Source organism: Mustela nigripes, chromosome 4 (assembly GCF_022355385.1).
Source record: "Mustela nigripes isolate SB6536 chromosome 4, MUSNIG.SB6536, whole genome shotgun sequence".
In the NCBI taxonomy this organism is placed as follows: domain Eukaryota; kingdom Metazoa; phylum Chordata; class Mammalia; order Carnivora; family Mustelidae; genus Mustela; species Mustela nigripes.
The window spans coordinates 53,378,430-53,396,679 of NC_081560.1; the positions used below are offsets into that span (position 1 = coordinate 53,378,430).

Consider the following 18,250-nt stretch of genomic DNA (forward strand, 5'->3'; position numbering starts at 1 on the left):
GTCCTATCTATGAAGTTCAAATTCTTCTGCCATCATTAACTTTGATACCTTAGATCGTGGTATCTCCAAAGGAACCCCCAATAACATTGTGAACTCTACTATAGGTGCCAGACTATTTGAAAAATAAAACCAAATTAAAAGACACAGATCAGCATTTGTTCAGCCAGAGGCTGATTTGGAGACTAAAGCCTAACTGGAATTCGGAGTACCGGAAGAACCATACTTGTCCATGTAGTCTATCAGCACAGACCAGAACAGGGCTCCCCACCTAGAGGTGCTGTTAGGAGGAAAGAGGAGGAAAGCGTGCATTCTGAAAGTAGACTCACAAGGACAACAATCGGGTGAGGCACTTGGCCTCTCCTGGGGTATAGTGAGTGGCAGAGCGTGAACCTGAGGCAGTATCAAGAATGGGAAGAAGAGGTCCCTCCTTACAAAAAGTACAAATAAACACTGTGAGTGGAAAACACTTGAGTTTTCCTCAAAAAGTTAAACATACAATTAAGACCCAGCAATTCCCCTCCTAGGTATATACTCAAAATATTTTAAAACAGGTACCTTGTACACAAGTGTTCACATCCTTGTACACAAGCGTTTATGGCAGTCTTGTTCCCAAGAGCCAAAAGGTGGAACCAACCCCAATATCCAATGATGTATATAACTGGACACAATGAGGCACATACAGACAATGGGAAGTTGTCCAGACACAAAAATGAAGTACTGATACACGGGACACAGATGAACCTGGGAAACATGATGCTAAATTGAAGACCAAATATTATATGATTCCATTTAGATGAATTGTCCAGAACAGGGAAATCCCTAGAGACAGAAAGCACATTGGTGGTTGCTGGGGGCTAGAGGGAGGAGGGAATGCCAAGTGACTGATGGGCATGGGGTTTTATTTTGGAGTGATGGAAATATTTTGGAACTAGATAGAGACAATGTTTGCACAACACCATGAGTGCACAAATGCCACTGAATTGTATACTTAATTTTTTTTAGCAATTTCATCTTCAATTAACTTATAAATGAATGGCATATAATGATTTTTTTTTCTGTCAACAAATACTGAAAGACCAATGAGCAATCACACCTAATCAATAAATGGGCAGAGCACATGAACAGACACCCCTCCAAAGAAGGCAGAAAATGGCCAACAGACACATGAAAAATTGTTCAACATCAGTACCCATCAGGGAAATACAAATAAAAAACCATAGTGAGATACCACCTTACACCAGTCAGAATGGCTAAAATTAACAAGACAGGAAACAACAAGTGTTGGAGAGGGTGTAGAGAAAGGGAAACCCTCCTACCACTGTTGGTGGGAATGCAGGTTGGTGTAGCCATTTTGGAAAACAGTATGGGGTTCCTCAGGACATTAAAAATAGAGCTACCCTACGGCCCAGCAATCGCACTACCAGGTATTTACCCCAAAGATATAGAAAAGGGCACCTGCACCCCAATGTTCATAGCAGCAATGTCCACAGTGGCCAAACTGTGGAAGGAGCCAAGATGCCCTTCAACAGAGGAATGGATAAAGATGATGTGGTCCATACATACAATGAACTGTGTCCCTTACAATGTTTAATTCTAGGTTATGTAAACTGTGCGCCTCAACGGAAAAGAAAGGTGCTGAGAGCCAGAAGATGGTTGAAAGCTACACAGCATTTACTAGCAGAGTACAGATGCCGTCCCCATAATGAGTTTTTCTTGAAATACAGTTTAACCAGACTTCAGAACTACCCCAATAGCAGCTTCTAGGAACAACACCAACTTGCCTCAATTTCCCGCATGACAAGGCCAAAACCAATATTGGTAAGGAACTCCTTAAGGTTGATTTAATCTTTGAAGCGGTGGGCCTCACCATTTGTGCTGTATTTGCAGTTTTAGTACTAGAGAAAATCGCAGCTAGAAATCAGAGTTGAAAATAGATGAGTTTTTGAGACTCTCACTTACTTTGAAGGTAGACAGAGCAAGAGCGGATGATCACAGCTTCGGTTATCATATTCTCCTCCATCCCCGTACATTACCCAGTGGACATTTACACACAGAAAGTATCTCCAATAATCTAACAACTCACTGTCACAGCTGAAGTAGCCAGGAAGTGCACAGATGTTTAATGGCTTCTACTGTGTAATGGGCCTAAATAATATTCAGGTGAAAGCTGCAGGATAAATGAGACCTCAACTATTAGACACTCTCAGACATTATTGCTTTGGTGAGAAAACAGTTTCCAAACAACTTCTACTCAGAGTCTCTCAGTCAGTGACCGGGAAATGCAAACCCCATGGGCTGCAGCGTCGTCACCCCTGACACGTTTGAAGTTGGGCGTTTTCATGTCCAATCTTCCACTTAAAGCTTCTGAGACAACAGAATTGGATTTTTTCTTATTTTGTTTCTCTTTGATTCTTAACGAATGTGGACCCGGGTGTCCTCAAATCTGTTCTATTTCTATGAAGATCTCTGTGTTTCTTAACACTAAAATAAAATTCCTTGTTAGTGTGATCTTGAGAATGCCTTTATATGATTAAAAAGAAAAATGAGTGCCTTAGAGGCCCCTGTTTTTATCTCACTAAAGAAAGAGAAAGGATTTGAATACTTTGGGGCACCTGGGTGGCTCAGTGGGTTAAAGCCTCTGCCTTTGGCTCAGGTCATGATCTCAGGGTCCTGGGATCGAGTCCCACAACAGGCTCTATGCTCTGTGAGGAGCCTGCTTCCTCCTCTCTCTCTCTCTGCCTGCCTCTCTGCCTACTTGTGACCTCTGTCTGTCAAATAAATAAATAAAATCTTTAAAAAAAAAAAAAAAGAAAGGATTTGAACACTTTAAATCACAAATCAATAATGTCATCATATCTCAGATGGGTTTCTAAAAGTTTAGCAGCAAAAAAAAAAAAAAAAAAAAAAAAAAGGTTATTCTCTCAGTTTACCGTTTATAGCAATCAGGTACATCCACCCATTAATGAGTAGATACACAGGCAGTCCTTGCTTCACACAGTAGTGTGGGATCATAACAATGACTGCACAATCTGAATAACTGATGGGAAACTTATGATTGTCCTCAGACTTCTAAAAGCCTTTATTAAAACATTAAAATCCTTCTCACTCTTGGTTACAGAAGTACAAGGAGATAAAATTAAAACTACAAATATTTCGGACAGTATAATTTAAAATATTAAAAATATTGATGATTTTTATTTCTTCATAGAAAACTTATCAGGGGTAGTTTGATTAGTGTTTTTCTTCTTATCTTAGAACTTAAGACACAGAGTGAGCATCTTTCCTCTGCCTTCAAGAATTGCCACACTCCTTTCAAAATCTGGATCATCTACCAGCATTTTATCCTTTGAGTTTTCAACGTCATCAAATTTCTTTTAGAGTTTCTTTAATGTGAAGCTATCTTTGGGGTGGGGTGGTATTTCCTTCATTGCCCTTGGGACATTTTCTTCCATTTTGGCACAATAACTGTTTTCATTTGTATCAGCAAGTTCATTTTCACCGAAATCCTCTGGCTGCAAATTTAGAATTTTTTAAATGATACAGAGCCATCATTCCCAGTGAGCATTCTATAACTACATCTAAGTACCAAATTTAACATTTAGCATGATCAATGTTCTTTCTTCGCTAGGTTTCCAATTTTACCACAAATTCTCTCCTTCAGTTATGTTTGTCTGTAAAATGTTACATGGTTCACTGCTGGGGATAGGAGATAACACACTACATGCATTGCTGTCTCTGTGTGAAGAGTAACAGCTGCATGATGGCCAATCGTGGACAGACTTCAGATGGTCTAAACTGTCCATGAGGCATGATGCTCCTTTGTTATTCACCTGGTGATTTTTGTGAAGTCTGTCTTTTGCTCTTATTCACATCAAATGTACTGCAGTATCTTAACTTTGGACCGTGTTGCTGGGTTTGGTTTTGTTACTAAGGATTGGTACTTAACCAATCCTTAGTAACTGAATTCCTATATGTGGCAACTGTGCCTAGGAAGAGCTCTCTATTTAAATGTGTTTATTTACCTATGTGTAAATAAAGTAAAAAATTTAACTCATTTACATAATATTATAACATAACATGCAAACCAATCCAGCCATCAATCACATCAGCTGGTCTACCCTATGTTCACTTAGAAAACAAAGGCAAAGGAAAATAAAATCACTAGAGCTTCTTATTACGTTCTCAAAGCTTACCACTTGCCTTTTGCCCATATCTAATTTCATATTTGATCCATCTATGAAAGATGCCTCTGCTGATTAACCGAGAAAAACAGAAAAGCCTAGTACCACTTCTGGCATGGCGAGCACCTCAAGATGTATTCCTCTGTAGTCATTAACTCATTAATTCATTATAATGGTAACAGCCATAATGATTATGTATGATATGTATGTATGATTAAGTAATGTCCAAAAGTTAGTCCTGTCTATTATGGATATTATCCTCCAGAATAAGGTAAAATGAGTTTATTACTTCTACATGAGCAAAAATTTAAGCCAATCTGCCAAAATGTTCCTTTTCTTTTTAATAATATTACTCAGTATTGGTGACAGTGCAGGGAAATGAACATTCAACTTTGTTGAAAATCTAGATGTGCAAAAACTTTCTAGACATTGTTTAAATAGACTATGGCATATTCTTATAATGAAACATTTTACAGATTCTAAATATATTGTAGAAGAACATTCCAATTTTGAATAAGTATATATGACATAGACACATTAAAAACTATAATCACTCAAAAACAGTATCTAGCAGTATATTATTCCAATCTTTTATGTTTATTTCCATATTTTTCACATTTTCAATAATGAAGATGCAATTACTTATATAACCCCCAAAAGACTAAATTAGCTTGTTACAGATTTTGTAAATCATTATAGCCAATACTAGGTAACAGGTAAAGCTTAATCTATTTTTACTAAAAATAAAATATACATACTTTGCAATTTGACCTTCTACTTATAAATATAACTTGGATCTATAGAGCAGGGCTGATTCTGTTTCTTAACATCTTTAGCCTGCACACATAAACTTACATAAATATAGTCACAACACAAATGCTATTTTTAAATAACCTTCTGAAAATTGAGAGAAGTAAAAAAAAAAATCAAGTGTGTACATCTTAATAGATTTTAATAAAGTGAACACGACTCTTATAACCACCAAGAATTAAGAAACAGAATATACCTGAACCCAGAAAACCCCTAATATCCCATGGCAGCCACTAGTCCCTCCTCTCAAAAATGGACACTATCTCTACATAATGTAGCTTCATACAAGAAGTACTCTTTTGTGTCTGCCTTCTCTAATTCAACATTATGTTCATGAGGCTTATTTATGGTATTAGGTACAGCACTAGTTTGGTTTTTTCCATTGCTAAGTGGTATTCCATTGCAGCAACATAACACAGCATTTTTATCCATTCTACTGTTAAGGGACATTTGGATGTTTGCAGTTGGAACTATGATAAATAATGATGAAGTAGGTAGGAAAATTCTTGTATACGTTTTTTGGTCCACATATGTATACACTTCTGAGCACACAAGGAAAAAAGAAAATGCTGGAAAATTACGTTTTCTGACTTTCATACTAATAAGACACGGTTAAATAGATTTCCTGAAAGGTCGTTCTCAATTTATGATCTCAGTGGCTAGAGTAGAATGCGTCCCTGGGTCCACATTCTTACCATTACTTCATCTTGTCTCTTTAATGTTAGTCTTTTGATGGGATTGATATTGGCATCTCTTTGTGTGAGCCTATGTGTTTTTCTAATGCCAAGTCAGGTCAAAGCCTGAGGAACTCCATGGACAAACAGACAAGAGAGGGAAACATGCCAATTCATGATATTCTCACAGTCCTCCCATCCTCAGTGATGTCAAAACAATGCCACAGCTCTTATCAAAGTATCTTCAGCCAGAAAAAGCAACAAAACAAAGGAAAACAAAATAAAACAAAATGGAGAGAAGCCAGACAAACCCAGTTCTGTGGCTTAGTATTCAATATTTTGTTTTGTTTCTCAATTTCAAGTAAAATCTTTTTTTCTTTTTTTTTTTTTTTTTTTTTTTAAGATTTTACTTATTTATTTGACAGACAGAGATCGTAAGTAGGCAGAGAGGAAGGCAGGGAAGCACGCTCCCTGCTGAGCAGAGAGCCTGATGCGGGGCTCAATCCCAGGACCCTGGCATCATGACCTGAGCCGAAGGCAGAGACTTTAGCCCACTGAGCCACCCAGGCGCCCCTCAAGTAAAATCTCTAACGTCAAAAATCAGTAGCACGTATAAGTCCTTGAGACTGGTGAATGCCTATTCAAGTACTTAGGCCCATAAATGTAAATACCTCACTAATGTGTTTGAATTTGCTTCTGCAGTGTGATTAACTACCCCAAAGTCCAGGGGCTTAAAACAGCAACACTTTCTTTCCTTCTAACTCTGCGTGTGAGCCTTTGGGTTGCCTCACCCGGTGCCCTCATGTCTGTGGTCGGCTGGTCATCAGTAGCTTTGCTCACAGAGAGGCTGGTTCCCCAGCTCCTAACGTGCGACGGCGTGTGCTGTTCCTCGAGCAGGCTGGCCGGGGCTCCCTCACGATGCCGTAGTCTGAGGTTTCCAAGAAGGGGCAAGAGGGTATGCCCTAGCGGAGGCGGGGGGGGGGGGGCTTGTCAAACTCTTGCTAATGATCCGCTGGGCTCAAACAAGTCCCATCACAGTCCAGACAGAGATACAAGCTCTAGCGTGGATGAAAAGGCACCATCACACTACTACGAGGGCACAGATGCATGGAGGGCAAGAATTTGGGGCTGTTCTTATTTTTACATTATTATAAGTCCTTTTTGTGTTTCTTTACCTACTTCGTTTCATTTCTTGCCCAGAAATCAAAGAGATAGTATCTACGGTTTTCTCCGCTTGGTATACAAAGAAACTGATGTTCAGAAAAGTAAAGCAGTAACCTAGTCACTCATCTACAGAATGAAGGCTTGAGTGCAGGTAGCATTTCAAAGACTCTGTTCTTTCTTATCCTTCTGCCTTCTGATGGATAGCTGATGTGTCTGTCTTGTCTCGTGCCACACAGTTAACATTTCAATGCTGACAATTTTTTGTGTAGATCCAGGTTTCCATCTGGTACCATCTTCTTTCTGCCTGAAGCACTTCCTTTAACATTTCTTGTATTGCCAGTCTGCTGATGAGGAAATCTTTCAGCTTTTGAGTCTGGAAACCTCTTTATTTTGACTTTACTTTTAAAAGATGTTTTCCCTGCATAAAGAATTATAGGTGGATTTTTTTTCTTTCTGTTCCTTGGAGCTATTGATTCCCTATTTCCTCATTTGCCCTGCAAAGCCTTTCACCATGCTTATGTTTACTCCTTTGTACATAATGTGACTTTATGGAAGATCTCTGGATCTCTTTATCACTGGCTATGACCAATAGGAGTGATCTGATCTAGGTTTCTTTGTAGCTTGTGCTTCGGTTCACTGAGCTGAAATCTACGGATGTCTACTTTTCATCAAGTGAGAAATCTTTTGGCTGTTATCCACAAGTATTTTTTCTGGCTCCCTTCCTCCACTTAAGGATATCTGATATACACACATATGGAACTTTCTTATCTTTTCCATATCTCCACTTCATTTTCTGAACGTACAAATGCAGCTATAACTTTAAATGATTTGGTCTGTTAATCCTAACATTCGTATCCATTTTGATGGGTAAGTTTCCTCTTTATAAAAGTTGAATATCCCCCCTTTCTTTTTTCTGAGGGTTGCATACTCCTCCTCAGATGCTCTGTATCTTTAATGGTATGTCACACATCACAAAGTTACCCTCCTTGGAACTAAATATATTTTTATTCCTATCTTCTTGAGCTCTGTTCTGGGATACAGTTAAATTACTTGGAAACAATGTGATCCTTTCGGATCTTACTTTTAATATTAGTTTGGCAGAAATGGGATAGTGTGTAACCAGGGCTAATTATTCTCCCTGCTGAAGACTCTAAGAAACCCCTCTAGAAGTTTCTGCAGTTCTCTCTCTACAGTTCTCTCCTCTGGTACTCAGCTCTGCTAACCCTTGCTGCCTTCTCCTGCTCAGACTCTCAGCTCTGAGCCCTCAACTCCAGGAGCCCACCAAATCCTGCTTAGTTCTCCCTCCCTGTACGATGCCTGGAATCTCACTCGAGGAAACAACAGGAACCAGCACAGAGCTCACCTCTTTTGTTTCAAGTCTCTCATGAACTGCTGTCCTTTGGTGTCCTAGGTCCCATGTCTAAAAAGATCCCGCTTCACATATTTTGTCAAAGTGTTGGGTTCTTTCAAGCAGGTGGGTAAACCCAGCTCCTCCTACTCCATCTTGGCCAGAAGCACTCGTGTAGATTTCTTTGTGGCTTTAATTTGCATTTCTCTGATAACTTACAGAGTTACGCAACTTTTCCTATTTATTGGCCATTACAAAGACTTCTTTTGTGAACAGCCTCCTTGTGTATTCTGCCTACTTTCACACCCAATTATCGATCTGTCCATTCTTCTTTGAATGTAGGAGTTCACTGTGTATTCTGCATATGAGCCTTTTGCTTGTTTGAGGCACTGCCAACATCTTTCTCTACTTTGTGGCTTACACTGTTAGTACCTTAACAGTATCCTTTAATAAGGAAATGTTTTCAACTTAAATACTGTCAAATCCATCAACCTTTACTCTACACTCAATACTTTCATGTCCAACTTGAGAAATTTTTGCTCAAATATCATTCTTTCTCCTATATTATATATTTTGTTGTTGTACCTTCCAAATTTCTAACTACATTCACTGGAATTGATTTTTTAGACAGTATGTGGCAGATGCCCCTTTCCCTCATCCCTGCACATTTATACCCAAATCACCTCAGAACCATTTACATTGTTTGATTCTCTGAAGAACATCTTCCTTGATGGTGCCTGATTCTAGTTCTTTCTTTCTCCTCCTTTTAAGGTCCATGATACTGATCAAAGTTCTGATCAGCTTTTTATGCTCTTTGTCGTATCTTACAAATAGTCAAATGTTGCCAAGGAAACATCAGTAGCAAACATCAGGCAAATCTATGGTGTCTTTCTGCTCATATCTTAGGCCCTGAGCTGTGGACTTTTCTTCAATGTTCTTTAAGAACTCTGTGACACATTTAAGCAGATTTAGTTGGCCATTTTATCCAGCCTTTCTAGTGGTTCCCAGAATGCACAGTACTCTGTGAAAAGCTCATCTCTTTTGGCCAGAAGCCCTGCCCTCTGATGTTAAACTGAAGCCAAATGACCTCTGTGAGGACCAGGAATTCTAGATGCCACAGCAAGGCCGACAACTCCTTGGTGGCAGGATCCAGAATTTATAAGGCTTAATTTTTGGATCTCATAATATTAAGGTGATATTTTGTTTTAATCCCACATTGTAATACCCCTGATTTTGTTGTGTAAGTTATAACTTGGTTGTGGAGAGGATTCCTATAACAGAGTGGGAACAAAAATCTTATCAGTGGCAATACACTTGCAAAATGAACCCCAAAAAAGTGGATCTACTGTTACACAATTTGTGGTTAACCATCTATTAGGTATTTTGTGAGGATAATCAAGGATAATCCCAAGGAGATATATAATTTATGACATATGTAAAGTGAGATGGTCTATTTTCTTGTCACACACGTGAATACCTCAGTCCTTTGAGTACGAGGCTACCTTTGCAGGAAGGCACCCATGTCCAACATGACATATTCGCCACCTACGTCATGTGATTCTGCTCTCACGTGGCCACTTCTAGGACAAATGACACTTAGGTGAGCAGCTTCTATGCCTCCCTGCTGACTGGAAGGTCGGTAGAGATGAAAGCAAGATGTTTGAAACCATGAGCATCTTCTATGCTTGTTTCCTTCTACTGCCTCTTCCTCAGTCCATCCTCAGTCCCAGCCCAAACTCAAGGGCAACCCCTTCCTCCACTTTATGTACCTAACAGCCCTTCAGCCTTCTATTTCTTCTAAGAAGCTGCAGTTGTTCACTGATTGTGTTTCAAATAAAACACATTCACTCTTGCATGCCCTCAACTAACCACTTGAATTCTGAGCCTTTTTCACCATAGTCATTGAAGGAAGACTCATCTCTGTGAGAAAAGAGATTGTGTCTCCCCACAGTGTGGAGACAACCGAATGCTAGCACCCTACAGAAACACACCGTGCTTGTAGAAACGTGGTGTCTTACCTATGTACCCCAAAGATCCAGCAGGGCTTTTTGTCACCAAATACGAAGCCCATTCCTGACATGCACTTTTCCAGATGCCTATATTTACAGACCAGTAAGGCTACCAGTTTAGTGCCATCTGTGCAATCACCACAAATTTGGGGATTTTTTTTAATAGACAAGTAGGCAGATTTCCTCTCATGTAGGTTTGGGTTGACATCGCTGAAGAATTCTTGATGGAAACTTTTAACATTTCTGAGTATATATGTATTTCTGACCACCTCTTTTCACTTTTAAAAAAAATTCATTTTTAAGTAATTTCTACACCCAACATGGCGCTTGAACTCACAACCCCAAAATACAGAGTCACATGCTCTACCAACTGAGCCAGCCAGGCACCCCCGATCTTCTCATTTTAGAGACTGCACTGTGACCTCGATTTCCAAACAGTGGATTCCTAGTGGCCATGCTGAAAGAAGTCAAAAGACGCAGGCAAAACTAACTTTAATGTATCTTATTTAACCTAGCATATCTGAAATGCTTCCGACATTTTACATTTTTTTCTTCATAGTTAATCTTTCAAGTCAGGAGTATATTTACAGCATATCTCAATTTGGAGTCCTCATCAGAGATACTTGATCTGTATTTCAATTTCATAAAATATACTGCGGTACAGGTAGATTTACATGCTTAAGTTGATTCAAACATACTTCTGTTTTCTAATAACGAAATCAAATACCAGTATTTACATTTAAATCCATTAAAATTTATTAAAGTTAAAAACTCAGTTACTCAGGGGCACCTGGGTGGGTCAGTTGGTTAAGTGTCCAACTTTGATTTTGACTCAGGTCATGATCTCAGGGTTGTGAGATCGAGCCCCTGCTTAAGATTTTCTCCCTCCCCTTCCTCTGCCCCTCTACCCCCATGCTCTCACAATGCTCTCTCTCTCCCTAAAAACAAACAAACAAACAAACAAATGTTAAAATAAAAAATAAAAATTTCATTTCCTTGGTTCTGCCTTTAAAGCGCTCCCTGTTGTGGTCAGCTCAGGGCTACCCCGCCTTACGCGATACAAATGCTGCTCTTCCCATCGCAAGCTTGTCTCTCTTTAGCTCAGCTCCATCATGGAGAAGCTGTCACTCATCAGGCCGTGGACAAGGGAGGAAAAAAATGTGAAACTCTTCTACCACAAAAGGATCTTTCAAGTTATTAGGAATCAGGGGCTAAACACATTTTGACTACATGAAATTGTCTGCTATGTGAAGGCGCCGCGTAACAAAGGACCGCTATTCTGTCTGCCTGTAACCACTACACCAGACACTTGGAAAAAAAAAAAAAAAAAAACCACAAAAGGATGTTCTTCTAAAGGGCGGAATCAGAGAATGTTAGTAATGAATGTGTAACTTCAAACCAGTTGCGCATAACTACGGCACCATGTCAGTGGATCCTGCAAGTGCCCCCCTAGGTGTGTATTTCCATAACTAGCTCCCAGAGATTCTGATTCTGCAGGTAGGCAGGGCCCACACAGGGCCCCTTTAGAGCAGTCAGGCCTCTGGGAGAGCAGGGTGAATTCTGAAGGAGGACATCTTTACAGCTTGATCTTAACCAACTTCCCAGCAGCTAATCCTCACTGAAGGCACAACAGACACACTGATTTTATCCCTCTAGCATTCCAACTTACTAGGGAATTTCTGCTTACGAGACAGAGGTCATAATGCTATCAGACCTCGCTGGCTAAGGGGTACAGGCTCATAGAATTCCATAATGAACTGCAGAAACTCCCACTTGGGCTAACGCTGTCAAATCGAGTGTGACGGTTAGAGGGGAGGGGTGTTAAAGAATTCAAGTCATTCACAAGATGTCAACATGAGTTATCTCCCCACAAAGGGTTTCTTTCCTGGCCAAACTGCATTGTTACTCCACAGGCCGTGGTGGCCTTGTTATTTTGGTCACACTGCAGGGAGCACATTCAGTATTCTAAGGACAAAAGGCAAAGACGGAAAAGCTGTGTCTGGTGGTCCAAAACAGATTCTGATATTGAAAAGCAGGTAAGAGTGTAGCAAGGTCAGGCTCTTTGGTGTAATTACCAAAACCATCAACTAACTATTCCCTAGTAAGTGACCAAGAACTCTGAAAGCACCTTCACTCTGTAGAACTGCTTGAGGGAAAGACGCTGACCGTGGTGCTAGCCATCTCAGGCTGCCCTTACCTCCTCCTCACTTCCCTGCCCACCTTAGTCACTCCCGAGCGGTTATCTGAGCGGTTATCTGCACCACAGAGTAAGTGAAACACCTTTTCTAATAATGCACCTTTACTAACAGTAGGATACCATTTTATGTGAATGTGAATTGTCAGAAGTTTCATTAATGTAACTACAAAAACTCAGTGGGATCACATTTTGAGTAGGGTTTAAAATACCAATTTCAAAAATAGCAAAAATCTAATCCTTTCAAAATGTTCAACATCACTGGGATCAGGGAAGTAAAGATCAAAACCACGATGAGACACCACCTCACACCAGTCAGAACGGCTACAATGAACAAGTCAGGGAATGACAGATGCTGGCAAGGATGCGGAGAAAGGGGAACCCTCCTACACCATTGGCGGGAATGCAAGCTGGTGCAGCCACTCTGGAAAACAGCATGGAGGTTCCACAGAAAGTTGAAAATTGAGCTACCCTATGACCCAGCAATCATACTACTGGGTATTTACCCTAAAGATACAAATGTAGGAATCCAAAGGGGCACATGCACCCCAATGTTTAAAGCAGCAATGTCTGCCAAAGCCAAACTATGGAAAAAGCCCAGATGTCCATCAACAGATGAACAGATAAAGAAAATGTGGTGTATATATACAATGGAATACTACTCAGCCATCAAAAAGAATGAAATCTTGCCATTTGCAATGTGGATGGAACTAGAGGGTATTATACAAAGCAAAATAAGTCAATCAAGGAAAGACTATTATATGATCTCACTCACATGTAGAATTTAAGCAACAAAACAGATGAACATGGGGGAGGGAGAAATAAAAGAAGATGAAATCACAGAGACAAACTGTAAGAGACTTTTAATCTTAGGAAACAAACTGAGGGTTGCTGGATGGGAGGGAGGGGGCTGGGGAGATGGGGTAACGGGTGATGGACATTAAGGAGGACATGTGATGCAATGAGCACTGGGTGTTAGGCAAAACTGGTGAATCAATGAACTCTACTTCTGAAACTATTAATACACTAGAGGTGAATTAATTGAATTTAAATTATAGAAGTACTATGGAATTAAGGTGAAAACCACAGGGTAAAAAAAATAACCTAACGCTTCCAAAAGCTGGCAGGTCAGGACATCTATAAACCATGTTTACATTGTAGCCACATGACTGGACTCCCCTCCCCCCTTTTTTAAAGATTCATTTACTTGGCGGGAGCAGGGCAGGGTACGGTAAAAGGCAGAGACAGACAGTCTCCCAAGAAGACTCCATGCTGAGTGTGCGGCTGGACACAGGGCTCTGCTCTAAGTCAAAATCAAGAGCTGGATGCTTACTTAACTCACTGCACCACCCAGGTGCCGTTCACTGGACCCTTCTGCTGGCGAGCAGAAGCACGCGGTGGACAATGCTGCCGGTGGCACTGATCAGCCCGGCTGTGAGCAGTTCTGGAGACTTCTGTGCAGGAGCCTAAATATTCGGTTTCATTCTAATTTAAAATCTTTTTACCGTCTTATACTATCTAGTCATTCACTAAGGAGCAGTAGCAGTACTAGGACCGAGCCATGTTCCCGAACTGGAGATGTCCAACTTCTGACTACGGAGCTCGGAAGGAAGGGTGAGAGGGTGAGTGCCAGTCATGTCAGAGGACACTCCAGTATTAAAGGGACACTGAAAACATACAAAGAATGATCTCAAAGGTACACCTTTGAAGTTTATATACATAAAAAACAACTCGTCCTAGGACTTAGAAAGGATAGTGGAAAAAAACAAAGTAGGCACGGCGGACGCAGGTACCGGCAACCCAACATGTCATCCGGCTAAGGCGCAAAGCACTGCTTGATTCTTTGGAAATAAAGTGAGAAGTACGGTAGTGAGCTGTGCCCCCAGCAGCAGTCTAGGGCTTCCAGTAAGGACCGAGGGGCACCGCGTAGGCACATCTTCTGAGGACAGCAAACGGGTCGGGACAGCTTAGTCCCTCCAGGGCCTGTAAACCACAGCTCAGCCCCTTACCATCGTCTACTGCCATCCGCCCTTTCTATAGCCAGGACCGCAGAATGGAGGGGACAAGAGGTGACCCTCTCACAGCTGCAAGTTCTCAGCCCATGAGGGGATGCTGTGGCTTTTCCTCACTCCTTATGGGGCAGGTGAAGGACTGCTTTGCTCAGCCCCCATCCTTGAGTCATCAAGTGAGAGAGGTGTGGGAGAATCCCTCATAGAAGCTACAGGTGACTGCCAGAGGTCCATCTGTGAGATGTCCCTTGCTGGCCGCCTGCTGAGGTGGAAAAGAAAGAGAAGATGTAAGCCAATGGCGGATTTCACTGCCCAGAGCAAGAACTGGAAGTGCCAAGACAGAGTTGACTGTGTAGTATACATCCCCTAGGAGGTTCCTCTCTGTCCCCTGAGGCCCGACACCCATTTTCCACAAGAGACCCAACAGGTAGATGCTTGCTGTTGAGGGCAGAGAAAAGTCCATCACTGCTGGTGAAGGAATCAAGAATGAGTACTAAGAAATTCAAGTGACTGACAGATGGTAGCTCCACTTCCTCTCCACGACAAATGGGTGGGAAGGGGATAGTTAAGAAAATAATCAGTATCTCCTTGCCACCTCCAAATTCATTACGGGAAAGCCTGGCTTCCATACAGAGGTAAGACTGGATTTGTAACTAGACCTTGCTGAGCTGTTTTCTGTTGCTGCTGCTGCTGTTGTTTTATTTTTTAAATAAGGAAAAGAGACCGGGATGTAGGATACCTACCCCGAGTGTTCTTAAGTGGTTTGCTACTCGGTTCAAGGAGATTCGACAGTGTACGTTTGCAATTAATAGTCATAGAAAATAAAACTTCATGTCTGTACTCTCTGTAATTAACGCCGTTTGATAAACCAATCATACAAACACTTATTATGTTTAAAGAATGTAAATAAAGGAAAAACAATGTTATCCCAGTTACAGATTTATCCTTCCCTTCTAATTTTCACACTGAGAATTCAGAATTGTAAGTATTTTGGATTTCCAAGTCTTCAGGAACATAGACCTGTAATGGAATATGATACCTTCTACCTCACTATCATGTTCGAGGGTCCAGCAGCTGGTCACGCGAATGTTATGACAGCTCTGAGACTAATTCAAGGGAAAAAAAACACCCCAAACAACCAGTTGTGTGATACATAATGAGAGATGGATATACCAGGTTGTTAGTCAATGAAATCAGAGGGATTTTATTCACAAGACCATCTGGAAGTTAGCATGGATATAGGAAACCATGACTGAGGGTTGACCCTGAAAATGTTGCCCAAGTTCGATGAACAAATCTGTCATCAATAGCATGATTGCACTTGGACAGCAGAGCCATCCCACCAAAGTTAGGTTCCAAGAGAAATGATGAATGGGAGAGAAAGAATCAAGATATTGTGTCCAAAGAAGAGCAGAATTCAGCAAAACTACTGGGTCCCAAGACTATGCATAAAAACATCTCGAGAAAGATCATGAAGAGAAATCCTCAACAATAAAGCACAGCTTCAGGGATTACCATCCTCTTCTATACAGTCTGTTCTAGAAGGAAGAGCCCCTGTCAGCTGTCACCCCAGAACTACCTCAGTGAATGTCAGAAACTGAAGAGACACAAGTCAAAGGCGACAGCCTCCCAAAGTTTGCAGGAAGGAGGGTTTTGGGATGGAACCACGTCTGTTCTGTGATCTGAGCATTCAGATGACTGCAGATGGCAACTGCTTTTGTTTGCTTTAAATACTGTCATGGGTGGGCTGTTGTTCCTGCACAGGTAGGGTTACATGAGAGGGTTAGGTTGACGAGGTGCACAACTGGGCGCCTGTCCACCTCTGGCACCACTGAGGACCAGTTTGAGATCATTATTGTGACATCCCTTGTTCCAAGGGAGATCTTCTGTGCTAGGAAAGCTGCTAACCAGGCAAGAGCTACTCCAGCCCTTGTCTCGGAATTCTGGGGATTTAGAGCCTATGTTTCTTCTACTAACTTCCTGCAGGTCACTAAGCCTTGCACATTTGATACCCTTTCCCTTTACTGAGGATATAGTTTTGTTTAGGTTTTGGTTTTGGTTTTTAAGTATGTTCCACAACTAGCATGTAGCCCAGTTTGGGATTTGAACTCATGACCCTGAGATCAAAACATGAGCTGATATCAACAGTTGGATGATTAACTGAACAAGCCACCCAGATGCCCCATGGACTTGGTTCCTTTAGCACCAGCTCTGACATCCTTCTGTTGCTGCATTATGAATTTTTATTGCTGATTTTCTAGTTCCTGACGCATGTGACAAGCTACGTAGGTGGCATCTGACAACGACAGAGAAACTGTAGCATTCCTTAGCTGATATAGTAAAATATGAGACTTCAAAAAAATATACATTACCTGCTTAGGCTGAGCTCCCTTTGAGAGAATGTCAAGTAAGTCCGCAGAAGAGATGAAATAGAACCGCGGGAAAGCCACACGCTTGGTCTCCAGGTACTCAGCGAGAGCTTTTTCACAGAGAGAAAGCCTATGGGAATGGAAACGCTTTTTAAGCCTCTCTTTCACATTCAGTTGTTAAAACACCAACAAAACTAACACCAGCTCCTCCCGTCTGTCCACTCACCATAATAAGCTCACTGTCTAACACGCAGCCTCACTCCTCTTAGATCATCATGCTTGTGACTAATCTACAAATATTGTCAAGTAGGAGACAGGTGCACACACACACCACACCATGGGCTGAGGCTAAACAGAGGTTAGACTTAGGTTGATATCACTCCTTTTTTTTTTTTTTTTTTTTTAAGATTTATTTTGAGAGAAAGTGAGCAGGAAAGCATAGGAGGAGGGACAAAGGAATAGAGAGAGAATCTCAAGCAGATTCTCAGCAGAGCACAGAGCCTCATGTGGGGCTCGATCTCCCAACCCTGACACCACAAACTGAAGTGAAATCAAGAGCTGGATGCCTAACCAACTGAGCCACCCAGGTGCCCCACTTGTCACTTTTCTTAAATACACTCTTACTCAGCAAGGTCAGCTAGGTTCAGCATCACTCCTCCTGAACACTAAATGCATTATTTAAGATGTCTTTGGTTCAAGGTCTTCCTTTACCCACTGAATGCCTACAAAACACACATGGCTTCAGCCCTTTCTGGTATTCAGAGGCATCCTAGGACTCAGAATCATTTCTGCTTTATCATTCTTGGCAGAGATGATCCAGAGGCAGAACCCCCAAGACCCCAAGATCACTAAGAAATAATTAACTTCTGGGGCTCCTGGCTGGCTCAGTCTGAAGAGCGTGTGAATTTTTATCTCAGGGCCATGAGTTCAAGCCCTGCACCTGGGTATAAAGATAACTTAAATAAACTTCTAAAAAAAAAAAAAAAAAGAAAGAATTAACTTCTATAGAAATACCCTTTAAAACTTATGGGTAACTTTATATCTAGAGAGCCTACAGATTATGAAATAATTTTGCTTATGTAATATTTTTTATCTAGAGCTCTTTTCTACCTTGCAATAAAAAGTGATCAGAATTCTGCATAAACCTCTTCTTTCAGTAGCTGACTGCCTCTTTTTAATCAAAAGCCAGAATATCCTAACCACCATTAGCTGTGTAGAATTCTGTGTTAGAAATTACAAATGGCCCTTAAGGATTTCCTAAGTACTAACAGGCTTTCTAAGGGTAATTTCTAGTATAAACTATATACAAAATAAACGATTCAAAATCACTAAGAGCAAACCAAGTTCTTGGAATAGAGTAGATGCTTAATAAATATTTGTAGGATACTTCAATAAAAAGTAATCAATCAATCATATCAGTTCTCTTGATAATATTCCAGTTTTACTACTATGGTACTCCTTTCAGCCAAGAGAAATGTATTTGGTTTACATT

At 40.9% G+C, this 18,250-nt stretch overlaps 1 protein-coding gene across 1 annotated transcript in view; it reads right to left on the reverse strand.

Annotated features, from left to right (window-relative positions):
- The window catches only part of DNAH11 (dynein axonemal heavy chain 11), a 294,718-nt gene that overhangs the window by 222,331 nt on the left and 54,137 nt on the right, over positions 1-18,250 (reverse strand). The window lies entirely within an intron of this gene.